The sequence below is a fragment of the Neoarius graeffei genome, chromosome 27 (genome assembly GCF_027579695.1).
Source record: "Neoarius graeffei isolate fNeoGra1 chromosome 27, fNeoGra1.pri, whole genome shotgun sequence".
NCBI classification, from domain to species: domain Eukaryota; kingdom Metazoa; phylum Chordata; class Actinopteri; order Siluriformes; family Ariidae; genus Neoarius; species Neoarius graeffei.
This window is the reverse complement of record NC_083595.1, coordinates 22,831,848-22,847,433: the sequence shown is the minus strand read 5'-3', so window position 1 is coordinate 22,847,433 and position 15,586 is coordinate 22,831,848.

Here is a 15,586-nt window from a genome sequence, read left to right as displayed (position 1 = left end):
ATACTGTGTGCTCAAATCCAGCCAAATGCAGCCAAACTGATTGGTCGGCATTTCATAATACAAATGGACAATGACCCAAAACATGAAGCCAAAGCAACCCAGGAGTTTATTAAAGCAAAGAAGTGGAATATTCTTGAATGGCCAAGTCAGTCACCTGATCTCAACCCAATTGAGCATGCATTTCACTTGTTAAAGACTAAACTTCAGACAGAAAGGCCCACAAACAAACAGCAACTGAAAACCACTGCAGTAAAGGCCTGGCACAGCATTAAAAAGGAGGAAACACAGCATCTGGTGATGTCCATGAGTTCAAGACTTCAGGCAGTCATTGCCAACAAAGGGTTTTCAACCGAGTATTAGAAATGAACATTTTATTTACAATTATTTAATTTGTCCAATTACTTTTGAGCCCCTGAAATGAAGGGATTGTGTTTAAAAAATGCTTTAGTTCATCACATTTTTATGCAATCATTTTGTTCAACCCACTGAATTAAAGCTGAAACTCTGAACTTCAACTGCGTCTGAATTGTTTTGTTCAAAATTCATTGTGGTAATGTACAGAACCAAAATTAGAAAAATGTTGTCTCTGTCCAAATATTTATGGACCTAACTGTATATATCACTGTGCACACACTTAACCTTCATCAAACATGCATTTCCCAGTGCCCCACATTGAGTCAGGCTTTGATGTATGGAGGTCTGATTACAACCTGAATCCACCAAAGCCTGATGTGTACCTCCTTGAATACTCACAGCTATCCTGTACACTCCCGCTCGATCAGGGGAAGCCTGAGGTGCATTGGGGATGTGAATCAGTAACCCCACTTCCTTGTGGAAGCGCTGATTCTCCGCCTTCCCTCCACACTTACAGACCTGCCTAGGCTTGCTCCCGGTTCTGGTGGGCATGGATGAGTTCATCTGTAGAGAGAGAGAGGGAGTTAATGGTGGCACAGACACAAAAGGAGAAGGGAGAGTGGAAACACAAGGATAGACAGATGCGAAGAGCAAGTTTCGGGTGAGTTGGCCCCCGTTTCCTTGGGGTTGGGATAGGGGAGGGGTGAGGAGAGGGAGAAAGCGAAAGTGATTGAGTGAGAGAGGGAGTTGTAACAGAGCCTGCTTTTGGATATGCCGTCAGATGATCCTCAGCCACTCAGACTGCCTCCTCCACCAACATCGTTCGGTGACACCAAACCCACGCTAACGTCCTGCCCGGCAGCTGAGCAACGAACTGCTCCAGTGTCACTTGCTTGATGATGGCTTTGACATCACACTCGCCAGCCAGAAGCCACTGTCAGCAGGCATCCTGGAGCTGTTGGGCAAACGAGAATGATTTGCCCACTTTATCGTAAACCAGCGTGCGGAAGCACTGGCGCTGCTCTTCTGGGCCACGTCCAACCTGCTGTAACATGGCTTGCTTCAGGGGGTGGTACTCCAGCATGTTGGTGGCCAGGAGCTGTCGAGCTGTGAGCTGGGCTTCCCCTGACAGGAGCGGCAGTAGGCAAGCCGTCCACTGTGAGGTTGGCCATGAGCTCGCCTCCACAACATGCTTGAACAGCTTGATGAAGGCGTTGGGGTCATCCTGCGGCCCCATCTTCACGAGCTGGATGGGCACTCTGGCTGCAGGAATGACTGCTGGAGCACCCGCAGACTGGACCCAGCTCCGTATCACCTGCCAATCCTCTGCCTGGGCTTCAAGCAGAGCCTGGAAGCACTAGCCCAAGTCAATGGACAGCGCGGCGAAGGCATGCTGCTGGCGCTGGAGGTCATCGGCGAGCATTTGGAGGAGGTCTTGGACTGGTTTGGATCCCATAGCAGCGTTTGTTCATCAGTCCTGGGTTTCGGCACCAGTGTAACAGTTCTCAGACTTTGGGAAACAGAGGAACAGGAAGCAGGCTTGAGAACAGGTGAGTTATTTAATTTTAACATACTTTTCAGTGACCATTTATGCACTTTTCAGTGACTATTCACAAAACACACACCCACGACAGGGTGTCACAGCTCTCTCTCACATTCCTGACTGTCTGAAAGACACACAGAGACACAGGTTAATAGACAGCCAGTAATTTGACACAGGTGCACCTCATCACATTATCTGCTGGTTCAACCTGCCTCCTTGCCATTCACAGCCAATGCTCGACCACACCCCCGCTGCCACACAGAGTTATTCTTACGGATCACCTTTATCTTATGATGAAATATTTCTTTCTTGATGGGAGTGGTCTCTTCCAAAATGAGACCCCCCCCATCAACAAGGCATAAGGACTCACTGAATGATTTTTATGAGGATGAAAATAATGTAAATCATGTCTTATGGCCATCACAGTCACCACATCACAACCCAATTGAACACTTATGGGAGATTTTGGAGTGGTGTATTACATAGTGCTCAAAACACCAACTGAGGGAATATCTTTTGTAACATCGTGTAAACATGTTTATTGATCCAGTAAATTTCCACAGATTTATAGAATGAGTAGTGAAGTTTGCAGTGGCCCAACATCTTACTTGTCAGGACAAAGAGACGAGGACCCAAGAGCGCAAGTTAAATGTTGAATTTATTGATAACAGGGGAAAGGGAGTAGTTCAGTGGCAGGAGGACTAAGAGACAGGGATGGCTGGTGGTGGCAATGTCTGAGGTCTCCCATCCAAGTACTAACCAGACCAGAGCCTACTTAGCTTCTAAGATCAGACAGGATCAGGCATAGACAGAGTAGTTAGGTAGCAAACTGACAGCACTTGGTATTCAGGTGGTCTCCCAGCGAGCAGGCTCTCAGCAGACAGACAGGACAGCACAATAGACAGAAGTTTGGGAACAGGCTGAAACACAGAGTCACAGGTCAGGTAGCAAGAAAGGGGACAGAAATGCAGGGTCAGGTTACCAGGGCTGAAGAGTAGATGGAGTTGATGCCTTGAAAGACAATCTGACACTGAAGCTTGGGAGGACTGCAGTTTAAATATACACAGGGAACGGAGCAGGTGATAGGAACCAGCCACTGAAAGTCAAATGAGGGTTAATGATGGTAATTGACAGCAGGTGAGCCTGATAGGGAAGGAGCATGCGGGCGTGGCAGGTAATACAGAGTGGAGAGGAGTGGAATGTTACCTGAAGAGAGGAAACCACAGGTAGGACCATGACATTACTAACAGAATTCAAGTTCTTTTTTTTGTTTACCAATGGTAAATGTCATTCATTAGATTCAGATTTACTGTCTAGAACACTTTATTTTCTATGGAATAAATTCAGGGAGTTTAAATGCTGGTTACTGGTTTTAATTATAGTGGTTTTAGTTTTAGTATGTTGAACAAAAGAAACATATAGTTTCACTTTCTATTGGGAAATGGCTTGATGGTGTTCACTCAGTTACAGATCCAGGATATATTTATGATGTTATTGTTATACATTAAAAGAATATTTGCCAGTTACGTGTCTCTAGTCATGCACTAAAATATCAGCTCTTTCCTGTTTCCTGACAACTTTGTGGCAGCGGCAGCATAGCCAAGCATTGGTTTGTGAATGGAGGGTGGGGCCAGGGAAGGTGAGTGGCAAAGTCAGTACACCTGTTGGCAATTAATGTTGTGTCTGTGTGTAAAAATGGAGGGAGAGAGCAACAAGAGAGGAGCTCTCCTGACCAGAACACGTGTGTGTGTGTGTGTGTGTGTGTGTGTGTGAGCAAATGAACGAGATTAGTAAAGCTGAAAAGTAAGCACAAAATAGAAAATACAGTTTGTGTTAACATCATTTCCCCACCTGAAGGACCACCCTTCAGTGTTCCACCCACATCATGGATTTGCTACAGTAATACCAAAACCCAGGATACTGAAAGGAACCACCCCATGGAGTCCTCCCCACTGAAAGACCTGATTCATGCCCTTGCAGCTGCCTAAACAGAGCCAGCACCAAGTGTTGATTGCCCTATGGAAGGAGCAGGAGCAATGATTCAAAGCCTTGCTGTTGGCCCAGCAGGAAGATCTGCAAGCGTTTCAGCACCTGCTCGCATCAGTGGGGTGCATGGGTGGTGCCACCACAGCAGACCCACCCCACGTCACGCTAACAAAGATAGGGCCACACGACGATCCAGAGGTGTTCATCACTCTCTTTGAGCAAGCAGCCGAAGCATTGGGGTGGCTGGTCAACCAATGTGTGGCGCATTTACTACCGCTGCTGACTGGGGAGGCGTAGCTCACTGCACAACAGCTCCCTGCCAACAGTCAGCTTGTCTATGCCAACTTGAGGTAAGCCATCCTACAGCATGTCAGACACTCTCCAGAGCAACACTGCCAATGCTTCCACACACTGACGTTGGAGGAAGTCAGTCGGCTGTTCACGTTCGGCTAACAGCTATGGGACACCTGCCGGCAGTGGCTGAAGGCGGAGGACCACGACAACAAGGCAATCATTGACCTGGTGACACTGGAACAGTTCATCACCCAGCTTCCGGAAGGAACAGCAGAGTGGGTCCAGTGCCACTGCCCAGCATTGCTGGATCAAGCCATCAAGTTGGCAGAGGACCATTTGACGGTGGTTCCGGTGGCAGGCGGATGTTTCACCTCTTCTCTTTTCCTCTCTCTCTCTCTCTCTCTCTCTCTCTCCCCTTCTCCTTCCTCAACTCTCTCCTCTTCCTGTTCCTGCCCTGTTTCCCCACTGCACAGGCAGGGACCGGCTCCACCCCAGCCAGCCCATCTTCTCTCTCTCTCTCTCTCCCATCATCCCCTTCTGTGTCTGTGTCTTCTCCCCCCCCAGGTGAGTGACTCCCATGTCACTGGTGCAGATGTGAAGCCTGGACTGGTATGCTGGTGCTGCAGGATGTAGGTGCAATAGACTTATCGAATCAGTCTCATGCAAAAAGGGATCAGTCTCATAAATTCATTAATCATTCATTCAAGTGTCTAATAGTTTATAGCTAAACTATTAAAATCAATGGAATAACTTAGTGGTGATGTTGCTATAGTTTTAGTGAGTATTGTAGCGCTAATGTAATATGTTTACTCTAGACCGATAACATTCATATACAACCCTGATTCCAAAAAAGTTGGGACAAAGTACAAATTGTAAATAAAAATGGAATGCAATGATGTGGACGTTTAAAAATTCCACATTTTATTCAGAATAGAACACAGATGACATATCAAATGTTTAAACTGAGAAAATGTATCATTTAAAGAGAAAAATTAGGTGATTTTAAATGTCATGACAACAACACATCTCAAAAAAGTTGGGACAAGGCCATGTTTACCACTGTGAGACATCCCCTTTTCTCTTTACAACAGTCTGTAAACGTCTGGGGACTGAGGAGACAAGTTGCTCAAGTTTAGGGATAGGAATGTTAACCCATTCTTTTCTAATGTAGGATTCTAGTTGCTCAACTGTCTTAGGTCTTTTTTGTCGTATCTTCCGTTTTATGATGTGCCAAATGTTTTCTATGGGTGAAAGATCTGGACTGCAGGCTGGCCAGTTCAGTACCCGGACCCTTCTTCTACGCAGCCATGATGCTGTAATTGATGCAGAATGTGGTTTGGCATTGACATGTTGGAAAATGCAAGGTCTTCCCTGAAAGAGATGTCATCTGGATGGGAGCATATGTTGCTCTAGAACCTTTCAGCATTGATGGTGTCTTTCCAGATGTGTAAGCTGCCCATGCCACACACACTAATGCAATCCCATACCATCAGAGATGCAGGCTTCTGAACTGAGCGCTGATAACAACTTGGATCGTCCTTCTCCTCTTTAGTCCGAATGACACGGCGTCCCTGATTTCCATAAAGAACTTCAAATTTTGATTCATCTGACCACAGAACAGTTTTCCACTTTGCCACAGTCCATTTTAAATGAGCCTTGGCCCAGAGAAGACGTCTGCGCTTCTGGATCATGTTTAGATATGGCTTCTTCTTTGAACTATAGCTGGCAATGGCGGATGGCACGGTGAATTGTGTTCACAGATAATGTTCTCTGGAAATATTCCTGAGCCCATTTTGTGATTTCCAATACAGAAGCATGCCTGTGATGCAGTGCCGTCTAAGGGCCCAAAGATCACTGGCACCCAGTATGGTTTTCCGGTCTTGACCCTTACACACAGAGATTTTTCCAGATTCTCTGAATCTTTTGATGATATTATGCACTGTAGATGATGATATGTTCAAACTCTTTGCAATTTTACACTGTTGAACTCCTTTCTGATATTGCTCCACTATTTGTCGGAGCAGAATTAGGGGGATTGGTGATCCTCTTTCCATCTTTACTTCTGAGAGCCGCTGCCACTCCAAGATACTCTTTTTATACCCAGTCATGTTAATGACCTATTGCCAATTGACCTAATGAGTTGCAATTTAGTCCTCCAGCTGTTCCTTTTTTGTACCTTTAACTTTTCCAGCCTCTTATTGCCCCTGTCCCAACTTTTTTGAGATGTGTTGCTGTCATGAAATTTCAAATGAGCCGATATTTGGCATGAAATTTCAAAATGTCTCACTTTCGACATTTGATATGTTGTCTATGTTCTATTGTGAATACAATATCAGTTTTTGAGATTTGTAAATTATTCCATTCCATTTTTATTTACAATTTGTACTTTGTCCCAACTTTTTTGGAATCAGGGTTGTAACAACCCAATGGGCGAAGGCAATTAGAATACTTGCTTGGCAGAGGTTGGCACTCATTGACTGTTGTAGCAATAGACAGGACACAGTTTACTCCAAAGGTACCATTTATTGAAATAGCTGACATGAATTAGCAAACTAATACTGATCAGATATAGCAACAATAGCAGCCAAGGAATAATTCAATATAAATGGTGATACAATGTATACAAGTAATAATCAGTAGTGTATAAAGCAATAGTCAGTAGTAAGTAGAATAATAACCAGCAGTAAACAGAGTAAGAAATCAGCAGTGAATATGATAACTAAGGCACTAATGGTGATCAGAAGTAATGGGCTATATGCAAGTGTCACAGTGTAGGGGCGAGTGAATGTTAAAATGCGAGAGGGAAATCACGTGTTTATGTGTGTCTGTGTGTGAGAGTGTGTGTGTGAGTGTAGGCATGTGCATGCATGTGTGCAGCTGCACACTAATGAGATGAGGAGGAGCTAAGGAGAGAGAGAGCATGTGCAGGTGCACGACAAGGAGGAGGGGAGTGAGGGAGCGAGGTGGCGCGCGTGGCGCATGGGCGAGAGATAGGCATGGTATGTAAAATGTAGTGTGCGAGCCTTTGTGCTAGGCTCTGCCTAAAAGGGGATGGGCAACAAGGAGAGCACACGAGGGAGTGAGACAAAGGATCTGTAGCTTAAAAACTAGTCCCAGCTAGGCCTTAAACCCAAACTTCTACTCAACCCTTAGCTACTCCTGAAATCCCAATGTTGAGGGGTGTAGTGCAACGGAGGGAGTTAAAAAGAGAAAGAGAGAGCATGCCCAATCTACTTAATACAGATAGTAAACAAAGCAAATCAAACAACACGCGGTCACTTTCATGTGAATCAAAATGCATACATTTAAACCATGAATGAATTCAAATAAACAACACTCTTCACATTAACTAGCCACAGCTAAGACTAACAATTGCCCAGATGCCAACCTTACTTGAGATCGCTTTTGCTTGGTTATCCGAAGACAGCGCGGAGCGCAGGTCCAGGGAGAAAACAGTTCTGTTCCTTTTGCTTTTACGGCTCGTCAGCCGAAGATCTTTGGTGTCCCATCGGTCGTCTGATGATCTGGAAGGAATCTTGTTTGTAGTTCGTCGACATTGCGAAAGGGAAAAGGGATCTGGTCGCCTTTTCTCTTTAAAATACTGTGTGGGCTGCAGTAACTAACCGGTTCAGTTATTATTGCAAATATGCGAAGATCAAATACATTGAACTTTGGCTAAAGGTCCGGTATCAATAGCTCATTCTTTGTCCTTTGTTCTTCTGTAGCACAGATGCAACGACGTCTCTTTCACGCGTGGGGATCCACCGCCAGAGAGAAGGAATTTTGATTTCGCCACGGGTTTTAAAGCACAGTCGTGACTTCACTGTATTTGGTATCCAGTATCATCTCTGTATCCAATACCATTACAGGGAGTCAGAAGAATGGGCGGAGATAGAACTTGGCATTGAGTACAGGGATTGTTGTGTTCAATGCTATAACAGTGGAAGGGGAGAAGATGGGCCATAAAGTGAAGCAGGGAATTGTGGGTACTATGGCTACGGCATGGCAGCCCCCCTACAAGGGAACCCGGGCATCTGCGATGGAGGTGGGAGCTGTGGTCTGGATCTGTGATGCGCCAGAGACCGCCCTCAATTGGGCCGGAGCATATTGTATATCAGAGAGTGTTCAAGGGGATATGTATCACACATTGGTGGTTTCTGGCTGTAATCAGACCTCAATCCACCAAAGCCTGGTGCAAGGTGAGGCATTAGGGAGAGCACAAGTGGTGAAGGTTTTGTGTGTGCACAGGGATGTTCACAAATATCCACTAATGTCCATCCACATTCTATTTTGAGGGGAAAAGCATAGAGTAAAGGCAGCAGTTAACCCACGTCTTATCCACCCGCTGATTCTGGGAACTGATTGCCCGGGGATTAAAAGCTTATTGGAGCATGTAGTAGTGGGAGGGTCCTGAAGTAATACATCACGGGGGGATGTATTACTCCTCTCATAACGTCCAATCCATTTTGCTTTTCTCTTCCAGATGGTATTCATTAGCGTCCTCTTCTCTCCTCCCTTTCCTGATATCATCCATTATTAGGCTTCCCAGGTACTTAAATTGGTATGGCATTGACTGGGGAAGCTGTCTCAGAGCTGTTTACATCAGCACCACGTCAGGGGGATACAAGGAGTGGGGAGCAGCTTGCCCCTCCTCCCTTTCTTGGGGATTCCCTTGAGAAGTTCCCATTAGAACAGATGCAAGACGAGACTCTGCATCATGCGTTTGACCAAGTGAGAGTAATCGATAGTCAACCCCTCCAGCCAAATGTGACACCCTCCTTCCTGTACTTTGTTATTGTTAAAGATAGGCTGTAATGAGTGATGCAGGACACTGAACCCAGTGAACAGATAATCCAGTTGTTAATCCCGAAGAGCCATAAAGAACTCGTATTCCACACAGCTCACTTTAATCCAATGACTGGACATTTAAGACAGGGTAAAACACTAGCCTGAATAGTGGCCCGGTTCTATTGTCCAGGTATTCGCAGGGATGTCCGTCGGTGGTGTGTGGCATGCCGCGAATGCCAACTAGTAAATCCAGCAGCCACCCCAAAAGCACCTTTACACCCTTTCACTCTAATCAAGACCCCCTTTGAGAGAATTGGCATGGATCTTGTCGGGCAATTAGATCGGTCAGCATGGAGATATCGCTTTATTTTAGTCCTGGTGGACTATGCAACACGATATCCGGAAGCAGTGCCTCTCCGCAATATTTCAGCATGCAGTATTCCTGAGGCACTCTTCCATGTTATTTCCCAAGTAGGGATTCCCAAAGAAATCCTGACTGACCAAGGCACTATGTTTCAAGTGGTCTGCCCTTTGGCAGGTCCTGTACATGAGTATAGTCACCATTGTTGCCTATTCTGGACCATCCTCTTTACTGAGTGTAAGCTCCTCCCTTTCCTGATATCATCCAGCATCGTGATTCTTCGTCTCCCTCTCGGTTGCTTCCCCTCCATTTTACCTTCAATTGCATCAATTAACAACCCTTCTCCTCTCATAACATGTCCAATCCATTTTGCTGTTCTCTTCCAGATGGTATTCATTAGCATCCTCTTCTTTCCAACTCTTCTAAGCACCTCTTCATTACTGATCTTCTCTGTCCATCTGATCTTCGCCATACATCTCCAAAACCACATCTCACAACTTTCCAGTCTCTTCATGTCAGTCTTCTTCATTGTCCAAGTTTCTGAGCCATACAGGAGCACACTCCAAACCAGACTCTTGAGTAGTTTCTTCTTCAATCTCCTGTTCAATCCTTTTGTGAGCAGCATTTTGTGTTTGTTGAAAGCATCTTTTGCCATGGCAATTCTTGTTCTTATTTCTTTTTCACTTTTTCCATCATCCGTTATTAGGCTTCCCAGGTACTTAAATTGGTAGACTTGTTCCAATTCAGCTCCATTGATGGCAATATGGAGTCTGTCTTGGTTGTTCCTTCCAATTTTCATTACTTTGGTCTTTTTCTGGTTTATCTTCATCATATATCTCTCAACCACTTCATTCAGTCTTGTCATGATGGTCTGCAGACCTTCTTCTGAGCTTGCTATCATTGCCTGATCATCGGCAAATCTAACAGCTTGGATCAAGTGTCCTCCAACTTTAACTCCTACATCAAGATCTTCCATTGCCTCCTTCATCATAGCCTCTGCATAGATGTTGAAGAGTAAGGGTGAGAGCAGACAGCCTTGTCTTACTCCTCTTCCGATGGTGCATGGCCCTGCCATTCCATAGTCAGTTCGCACTGTTGCTGTTAGGCCCATATACAATGACATAATCAGGCATCTATCTCTCTGTAGCAGTTCGTATGGGTGGGTGGAGCACAAAGGACGGCAGGACAGAGATCAGGTTTTGGAATAGAGGCTTTTATTGCCACACTTTTCAGTGAACAATTTTTCTCAAACAGACACACACACACATGACTGGCATCTTGTTCAGGGATGAACTCCTCTGCTCTCCACTCTCCCTCCTTAAATAGGGCGCGGTCACTGGGAAGACACACAAACAGGTTAATTGCAGTCAGGTGTAGTGATTCTGCCACTTACCTTCCCTGACTCCGCCCTCCTGTCACAGACCGGCGCTTGACCACGCCCCCGCTGCCACACTCTCCAATCTACATTCAGTTCTCTCAAGATAATCATCAACTTGATCCAGTCAACCCAATCAAATGCTTTTTCATAATCTACAAAGCAGATGTAGATGTCCCGGTCCTGCTCAATACTGCATTCACATAAGATCTTCATGACAGCAATAGCCTCCCTAGTTCCCATTACTTTCCTGAAACCAAATTGATCTCTTCCAATGTAGTCAGATACTTTGGACCTCAATCTGTTGTTGAGCACTTTCAGCATGATTTTTGATGCATGGGATATGAGGCAAATTGTACGGTGGTCCTCACATTTCTGGGCATTTGGTTTCTTTTGGAGAGTTACGATGATGCTTTCTAAGAAATCTTGTGGCCATGTTCCAGTGTTGTATATTTCTCTGCATAGGTCTATCAAGACTTGTGTAATTTCAAGGCACAGCGCTTTCAGCATCTCTGCAGTGATACCATCGACTCCTTCTGCTTTCCCAGCTTTCAAGTCCTCAATAGCTCTAAGTATTTCGTTGTTGAGTAGGTCTGGGCCAAGTTTCTCATCTTCCACCTCACCTTCCTCCTCCATTGGGATTTCTTGAGGCTTCTCCTCTTTGTTGTAAAGCTCTTCAATGTAATTAGCCCATCTTTTCATTACAACCTCTGGGTTTGTCAGTAACTTGCCCTGCTCACTGAAAATGCTTTTCATCCTCCATCCATTACTCTTGGCCCAAGTCAACTTTTTGACCACTATGACATAACATAACTTGAGCACTATGTTTATGTCACACACACTGCCCGAACTGTATGGATTATTGGGGATTAAGTCAATCAGCACCAGCGTCTATCACCCACAAACAGATGGCTTGGTAGAAAGATTCAATCAGGCACTTAAAAATTTAATTCGGAAATTTGTAAGCAAAGATGCAGGTAATTGGGATAAATGGCTCGAGCCCCTGTTATTCACAGTACGAGAGGTCCCACAAGCTTCCATGGGAATTTCCCCATTTTAATTGTTATATGGACGCAAGTCTCACAGCATTTTGGACGTGTTGCAGGAAAATTGGGAGGAGGGACCTTCAACTAATCAAAATGAAATTCAATACAATCTTGACCTGCACAGAAAGCTCCACACCCTCACACACTTAACCAAGGAAAACTTACAGCAGGCACAAGAATGTCAAGCCGGGCTGTACAACAGGTGCACGCACCTTAGAGAGTTCACTCTGGGAGATGAAGTACTCATGTTATTGCCCACTTCAAGCTCCAAATTAGTCACCAAGTGGCAAGGACCCTTCGAGGTCACATGGCAAATTGGGGACGTCGACTATGAGGTGAGGCGAATAGATAGGGGCAGGACACTACAAATATACCAACTCAACCTGTTAAAACATTGGAATGAGAGGGTCCCCATGGCATTGGCATTGGTAGTTCCAGAGAAGGCGGAGCTGGGGCCGGAGGTAAAAACAAAAGTAACTACTCAAACCACTCCAGTCCCCCGTGGAGACCACCTCTCACCGACCCAACTCACGGAGGTTACCAAGTTGCAAAAAAGGAATTTTCCGATATGTTCTCACCCCTTCCTGGCCACACCCACTTCATAGAACACTACATTGAAACATCCCTGGGGTGGTGGTGCATAGCCACCCATACCACTTACCCAAACACACAAAAAAATGTGGTTCGGGACGAACTCAAGGCCATGCTCAAAATGGGCATAATCGAGGAGTCCCACAGTGACTGGAGCAGCCCGGTGGTCCTGGTTCCCAAGACTGACAGGTCAGTCTGGTTCTGCATGGACTACAGAAAAGTCAACGCGGAGTCTAAATTTGACGCGTACCCAATGCCTTGCATTGATACTTGCTCAATTAGGTGCTGCTCGCTTTTATTCGACACTGGATTTGTCAAAGGGATATTGGCAGATCCCCTTGACTCCTCTATCCCAAGAGAAAATGGCCTTTTCCACACCATTTGGATTACATCAATTTGTCACACTTCCTTTTGGGTTATTTGGGGCTCCCACTATGTTCCAGCGGCTCATCGACAAGATCCTCTGTCCCCACGCTGCCTATGCAGCGGCCTACCTCGATGACATTATTATATATAGCAATGATTGGCCGCAGCACCTAGAACACCTTAGAGCTGTCCTAGAGTCACTGAGGCAGGCAGGTCTCACAACTAAGCCAAAAAAGCGTGTGATTGGGCAGGTGGAAGTATGGTATCTGGGTTTCCACTTGAGTCACAGGCAGGTGTGTCCCCAAATTGACAAGACTGAAGCAATTGCGGCCTGCCGGAGGCCCAAGACCAAAAAGGGGGTGAGACAGTTCCTGGGGCTGGCTGGCTACTATCACAGGTTCATACCTAATTATTCAGATGTCACCAGCCCACTGATTGATCTCACTAAAAAGGGAACACCAGATCTGGTCCAGTGGATGGAGCAATGCCAACAGGCCTTCACCAAGGTAAAAGCTGCACTGTGTGGGGGGCCACTTTTACCCCCTGACTTCTCTTTCCCTTTTATTTTTTGAAGATGGATGCATCTGACAGAGGGCTGGGGGCCATTTTGTCCCAGAAGGCAGAGGGCGAGGAACGTCCAGCACTGTACATCAGTTGCAAGCTCTCGATGCATGAAAGTAAGTGCAGCACCATTGAGAAGGAGTGCCTGGCCATCAAGTGGATGGTCCTCACCCTCCAATACTACCTGCTGAGGTGCCCTTTCACCCCCTGTTCAGGCCATGCACGCCTCCAGTGGCTCCACCACATGAAGGATGACAATGCGTGGATCATCCATTGGTATCTCACCCTCCAGCCTTTTAAATTAGAGGTGGTCCACAAGCCGGGGGTGCAGATGGTGGTGGCAGACTTCCTGTCCCATCGGGGGGAGTCTGCTGCAGGCTGGACCGCTCCCCGGCTTGAGTCGGGCGGTGGGGGTATGTGGCAGCGGGGGCATGGCCAAGCGTCAGTTTATGAATGGATGGTGGGGCCAGGGAAGGTGAGTGGCAAAGTTAGTACACCTGTTGGCAATTAATGTTGTGTCTGTGTGTTTTGCAGTGAGGATGGAAGGTAGAAAAGGAGGGAGAGAGTGCCAAGAGAGGATCTCTCCCAACCAGAGCACATAATTATTGTACTATTTTACTCAGTTCAGAGCCACAACCAACTTTGTTATTCTGTTACACAATTACACTGTAATTTTGCTCCCACTCCAACTCCAAATTTTACTCTCTAAACTAGAGAATAAAATTTGTAAACTAGAGCAAAATTAGCTATTTTTAAAGAAAACACTTTAAACTCTGGAACAATTGCTCAGTCATTTTTCTTTTGTATGCACAATATGCACACACATATCAACCAATCTGCTCATCAGAAATAGAAGAAATATTTACACTTACTCGAGTTGATCTTCAGCTGGATCAAGTTGAAGTAAAAAAAAAACGCACTGTTCATCATCAGTATCGCAGTTCTCAAGATTGAGTTGAATCGCTGTCCTGAATCATTAATTGAATCATGAATTGATTCGCTGTCCTGAAATTGAATTGCTGTCCTGAATCATCCAAAGCGCATAAAATCTGTGTGCCTTCTTGAAACAAGTTTTACCTCCAAATAGCCTGAACTATGGCTGACAAATTTTATCCTGTTTACAGTGGGCATTCCCACTGCTAAAGACAAACCAATCGAAATAGAAAGAGTGAAAGTGATTATCCTGCCGTTACTATGTGAATAGTCTTTTAGGAATGTGTAAGTGGGCACTCAGCGATCCAACTTCAGTGTGACTGAGGAGGGTGACAAGTTTTATGTTTCATCTAATTTAGGCAATTTTAAAAATATAATATTATTTTGCAGTGGGCATATAGGAAAGTGTAACGTATAAAGTTTCTGTCACTATGTTTATCATGCCTGTATGATAAAAACTCGCAAAGATATTTAGCTAAATACATGGCCTACTCATTCTAAACCTGCCAAGCTTTGCCGGTGAAGCTCTCAACCCCAGAGGGTTAAATAAGCAAATACATAAGAGCCTTTGATTGGATACTTACTACAGTGATTAATGTGTTTCAGCTGGCAACAATTCTTTTAACCCTGACTGACGCAGTGAGTAGTTTCGCATTTCTTAAACAAACATGTCAGAAGATGTATCCCATGCTCATGGAAAAGATATTACTGTGTTTCAGAAGAGTCAAATTATTGGCCTGTGTCAAGCAAAGAAAACAACTAAGGAGATTGATGAAATGACTGGAGATCACTTACATGCTTGCTGATATGATCAGAGATCACTTAAATGCTTGGTGAAGTCTCATCTCATTATCTCTAGCCTCTAGTTCTACAGGGTCGCAGGCAAGCTGGAGCCTATCCCAGCTGACTACGGGCGAAAGGCAGGGTACACCCTGGACAAGTCACCAGGTCATCACAGGGCTGACACATAGACACAGACAACCATTCACACCTACAGTCAATTTAGAGTCACCAGTTAACCTAACCTGCATGTCTTTGGACTGTGGGAGAAACCGGAGCACCCGGAGGAAACCCACGTGGACACAGGGAGAACATGCAAACTCTGCACAGAAAAGCCCTCACCGGCCACGGGGCTTGAACCCAGACCTTCTTGCTGTGTGGCAACAGCGCTAACCACTACACCACCATGCCACCCCTTGGTGAAGTCAAATTGTTAAAAAAAGAAATCAACAGTAGAACTCAAGGCTCGGATTAATAGTGAAATTAAGAGCATTTCCACACTCACAATCTAATGAGAACTCACAGGATTGGTACTAAACAGCTGTGTGTCCATATGAAAGCCACTTGTTAGTGAGATGAATCAGGAGAAAAGGCTTCAATTTGCTAGG